Below are 6,000 nucleotides of genomic sequence, written 5' to 3'. Positions count from 1 at the left end.
TGTGTAAATTATTATTATTTTCGTAGCTAACAAGGAACTCAAGCATCGGCACACAAAGGAAAGGAGAAGGTTATTGAGGAATAATCAAGTAAATTCGGGTTTGTATTACTATAATTCAAGTTATTTATTATTAAATGCTAAATTTTAATTTATATGTGTCTAGTAAATGAAATGTGAGGTAAGTATTAATATTAGTATTAATATTATTATTATTATTATTATTATTATTATTATTATTATTATTATTATTATTATTGTGAATGGTATTAAATTGTATGGAAATGTATTGAGTTGTGAAAATGTGTGAATTTGTGAAATAATTATTGATTGAAAGGTGGAAAATGATTGAATTGAAAGTTTGAGAAATTGTGATTGAATTGAGAATATATGTGATTTAAATATCCTATTAACTAGTCGAATTTGAGTCGGATATAGTTGGCATGCCATAGGATTGGAAGAGTTCAGGATACTTGACCTCGAGTCGATGAGACACCTGGGTGTCACTATATTTCTTGAGATAGATTCGATGAGGGATGGTACCAACTTTCTTGACTTTGCCGATGAGACACTGGTGTCAACTATTGCTTGAACTATCCGATGAGGCCTTGGGTGCCATTCGGTGTGTTTGGTTGGATCCGTGTATCCGCCAAAGTCCGAGTTTTGTTAATAGGGTAAATGATGAAATGATAAACCGAACGAGTTGGTCAAACGAGCTATTGAAATGATATGAAAAGTTGAATTGTGAATTGAAATGTGAAATGAGATTGAGAAATGAACCTAAGGTTCATGATTTGTTCAAACTCAAATTGTGGATATCGATATTGGTTGATGAATTACTATTGTTGAAATATTGAATTTAAATTGTATATACGAATTATACATTACATGTTTATTATTGTTATAATTTGAGTTATGGTAATACCACTGAGTATGAAATACTCAATGTCTGATTCTTTCCGATGCAGTCGATAGAAGTCAAAGGTCCCGGTTCAGCATCCAGATTAATCCCGACTTCAGCATAACTTTGGTGATGTATATTCTTCTTTGGGTAATGTGGCATGTACATAGGATGTGTATAAAGGTTGTTATGTTTTAATATAAATGGTTAAAAAAAATGTTAGTATTAAAAGTTTATGAATTATTATGAAAGAAGTTTATCTATTTTGATTTATTTATTACCTTGTTAAATTTTAAATTGATATTATGTTGATTGAGTTTGATTAGAAGTAATTAGAATAGAAAATGTGAATGTGGAATGAATTGGTTGATTTGGTTATATTTGGAAAAGATATGGTTTTAATTGCGGGGTTCTATGTAAAATAAGTAGAAATCTTTAAATTTTTATAAAATTTATAAAAAAAAAAAGAGAGATGAAGTCAATTGGTAAACAAACATATGAATTTATGATTTTATTTCAATATGCTTGTTAGTTATTTAAGAATTTTTGTAAACTGTCTGATATGTCCGGTAATGCCTGATAACCCTGTTCCGGTGATGGTTCGGGGTTAGGGGGTGTTACATTAAAACCCATATGTTACTTGCTTTTCTGCCCTATTTCATCTGTTTTTATCTCTTTAAACTCTCCATAACTCCTTTCTTCTCTCATTCTCACATTTTCAGACTTTAAAAACTTTTCTTTTCTCTAAAAAAATTCAAATTTTCTTTAGGTTTCTATTGGAAAGTGCAAAAATATTTGAAGGATTGTAAGAGGAATTCAAGATGTTGGTAAGGACTCACTCAATTTCTTCAATCATTTGCAAGGTTAAAGGATCTAACTTGTGGTTTTTAATTTTTTTATTTAAAAATTGTAAATATTCTAGGGGTTTTCATTAGAAATTTGGGGGTTTTTGTTGATTGTTCATCATTTTGCTTAGATACTCATTTATCTTGAACTCTTGGCTTATTTGCATACTATTCTTAGTGTTAAAACCTTGTGATAGTTCATTGTTGAATATAGCTTTAGTTTTTTTTTTTTTGAGAATTTTGGAATATTTAATTTTATTTTCATATTTATTGAACTATTTGGTTGAGTTGAGTATAATGGCACCAAGAGGCAGAAAACGAACTAAGTCTCAAGCTCAATAGAGTGATCCTCATGAGTATAACGAAATGAAATTTGTTTCCAAAGCGGTCAAGGATGATTTTTATAAGTTTGAACAAAACTATTCATCTTTGAATGAGGTTTTGGTCCTATGGCTAGTTATAGAAAAGAAATTTGGGACTTAGTCAATTACCATCAATTGTTTGATTTTTTCCTTCTATTGAAACAGTTCAATGTCATTCCACTTATGCACGAGTTTTACAAAAATCTCAAGCACACAGAAAACAATATGGTTAAAATTCGGGGAAAAAGGTTGACATGTCTCTAAAAGCTCACCAGACTTGTTATGGTGCACCCTACCATAAGCATGCTTATTTTGAAACCATTAATGAAATAAAATTAGGCAATATTGATTCGGAAGTTATCACTAACTACCTTATAGAAAGTCGAGGGACTTGGAAGCGTCGCCATCTTACCGATAGACCAATTAGTTTCAACCAAGTTATAATGTTTTCGATTGCGAAAATGTGAATGTAATTTTTATGTACCCAAATTTATCCAACACAAAATGTCTCTAACGTCACCCTCTATCGAGCCATATTGTTGCATGCTATTTTGTGAAGAAAAAAGTTAGATTTAGGTAAATTGCTTAATCGTTTAGGTAAATTGCTTAACCGATATATGCATAAGTGCGCTTATGAGGACTTGAGCAATATATATCTTCAACCCTTAGTCATGAATTTATGCTGTAAAGTCGGTGTAAAAATTGAGCGTTTGCACGAAAAAAAGATATGGGAGTGGAATCAGAGGAGAAAGAACAAAATGGAGTTGCCACCACCTCTACCACCGAGGAAATCCATGGGAAAACAACAATCATTGCAAGGTGATCCACAAGATACACCAAGCGTGATGTATATTACACAATGGTTGACAACATATTAATAATTTATTAATTATTATTGTAACACCCTATACTTGGCCCAGGCGTCAAGCCCGAATATTAGGATGTCACACCACTGTCTCATCAACAGTCATAGCCAAATATCTTATCGAACATGCGATTAATGTCACATATTAATCTTAAACATATATAGAGTTCCTAAGTAACAAATACTAAAGAAGTGTTAAATAAAGCCATACAAACATCAATCGAGCTCATTACACAATCACAATAAGAATATGAACCATTCAACAAAATTTCAATTCAATTCACATAGGTATCAATACTGAAACTAGGGTATCGATAATTTTCTTGGATCAATTCCTTGGAATTTTTGCACCACTCACACCGCAAACGCTAAATATCTGCAATGGTTAGAAAGAGTGGGTGAGCTCAAACAAGCTCAGTGAATGTCGAAACAACTACAATGTATACACAATATCAAAGATTAAACAAGAACATGCTACAACACATTCACAACCATATTCTAAACAAGTTACAATAACATATTCACGCTTCATTAAATCATAAAACTAGTATATACTCTCATGTATAACTACACTCAACTCATATTCAAATAATTCATTTTACAATAATTCATCAAGACTAACAACGTATACATGCTTTAATAACTCACAAGTTTAGCTGATATATTCACACGCATTCACAAGTTAAATAGAAACGACCCAAACCACAATTACATACGCAATTTACCATGAGAACGTACTAACATGTTCATGAAACTTGTTTATGCATATTATTTACATGTTTATGCATCCATCTCACATAGTATCATCACAATAAATAAGATCACATTTAAATGACAATTTGGCACTTGAGGCTATGAAATATGAAAGTGGGCTTTACCACCACACATTGGATAAACGAATCTCTAACACACCAAATGACTTGTAGAGTCAAACATATCCCAGAAGCGTAGCATTTAGCTAACACTCTCTAACACACCAACATATCTAGGTGAATGGAGCTTGGCTCATATTCCCTTATCTTTCCAAACTGTCCCAGGGCATTAATGCCCAAATCACAAAACACAAGGGTGAGTACTTGCACTTCATGCCAACTATATCCAACGGTTTCAAGAGATCACAAGGAAAAAATATCCACAATTACGCAATTTTAATTAGTGATATAATGCACATAATCTCTGTTCATATTCATCAATTTACATCACAAACTTCTACACAATGCATGCTTATCGAATTCACATTTAATTGCACTTTAAGTGCCACAATAATGCTCATTGAGCCATCACATATCCCACTAAATATGTGTGCAGTAAAACCAGTACATCATATATCACATAGAAGTATTCTCACATATTCCTGTCATAATAATATCACAGTCTACAATTCAACACATATGTACTTACCGGAATTCCTCTCACTTCCGATAAATATTTACATTATTAGCATATCATTATCACTGTCATTTGGCATGTGTATCATGCCCACAACACAACACAATTCACAATAGCCATCACGTACATCTCATGTCACAATATCACATCGTAATACTCAATCCACAATTATTCTCATAATCACACATTTTGCCAAAATAAATTAAGGAGATAGAAAGATTACACTAGGAACTTAGGATAGGGGTTTAGGATATTCCTAAGCTCCTAGTTAACACTATGAATCGTGTCTACAAGTAGTGATTCCAATCACTCATCGTTCACGCTTTTGCCTAATTGTCGAAAGCTTAAACTAGGTTTTCCTTACCTTGCGCTACAATTAGCAGCCAAAGACTCACCTAAACCAACCAAAAATGCAAGCCTAAGCTATATTCCTCATGAAATTGAAATTTTGACTAACAAACTAGAAACTCAAATATCTTAATATTTACTCATTCCCATTGCCTATAATCGATTCTAATAATCTAATTATACATCTAAGAACAACTCCCAACCTTCAAACTACTCAAAACTATTCAAATTCATGAATCCGAAATTTCGACATATAATGACAATTTTCATGAAAATTCATTAAAACATTAGAATTCTTTAACGAAAATTTAAGGAATGTTTAGAAACCTTTTAACCACATCAAAAAAAATTGAAAAAAAACTTTGAAACCTCATTTAATTCAAAATTTTGAAATCCACCATTAGCGATCCAATTTTAAACTTTTATTCAAAACATTCAATTTAATAGGTAAAAACTCAGTTTAAAAGGCTAAATAACATAAAAAATAATAGGAAAACAATTTGTTACCTTCGATGAGAGAAAAATAGACGTTTGGTTAAAAATCTGAAAAACCCACAAGCTTGAGAGATGAAAAAATCAATGATATTTTTCTTAGAGTTCTATGGAGACTTATTGATTGGGTGATGATAGAAATCAAAGCAATGGAGTTTGGGGATCAAATTGAGTGATTGGGGGTTGGGAGAGCAAGGGACGACAACAACAAAAAGATGGAGAAGACATATGCTGAGTTTAATATAGATGGAGGGGGAAAATAGGGTATTTTTAAAAATTTGGGATATTTACCTTAATGGTACTCCTAATTCAATCTCTTTTACAAAAAAATCCTTATTTGAAAATTAAAGATCTTTTCAACCTTATTTTCAAAAATTGATTTGATTTTTCAAAATCTATGATCGAAAATAATTTCGGGTTACCACACTTTAGAATTTTCTAAACCTACTCCTAGCCAAAATTCCCAATTTACCCTCAAAACTTTTAGGCCCAATTTTATGGTGTGACAATTATGTGGAGCATTAGCTTAGAAGTCTCGGAGTGACCAAACAATCCATATACATATGATCCACTTCTTGGCAAGACCCCGAAGATTAGCATCCACGAGAGCCAAAAGAATAAGGAGAATAAGGAGGGAATGCAAGATGTCACACCTCTGCCTCGCAAATGAACTATAATGATATGTTTATCTCAGAAGAACTATGGGGTGCTTACACTCGCCCATCGATGAAGGGTGCTACCTTGCGTGAGATGGGTTTGTCACCATGAAATGGACATCCAGAGCACAAGCCGTTCGAAAAG

This window comes from Gossypium raimondii, chromosome 6 (assembly GCF_025698545.1).
Source record: "Gossypium raimondii isolate GPD5lz chromosome 6, ASM2569854v1, whole genome shotgun sequence".
Classification (NCBI taxonomy): Eukaryota; Viridiplantae; Streptophyta; class Magnoliopsida; order Malvales; family Malvaceae; genus Gossypium; species Gossypium raimondii.
The sequence above is the reverse complement of the archived record's forward strand: the minus strand, read 5'-3'. Positions refer to the sequence as shown.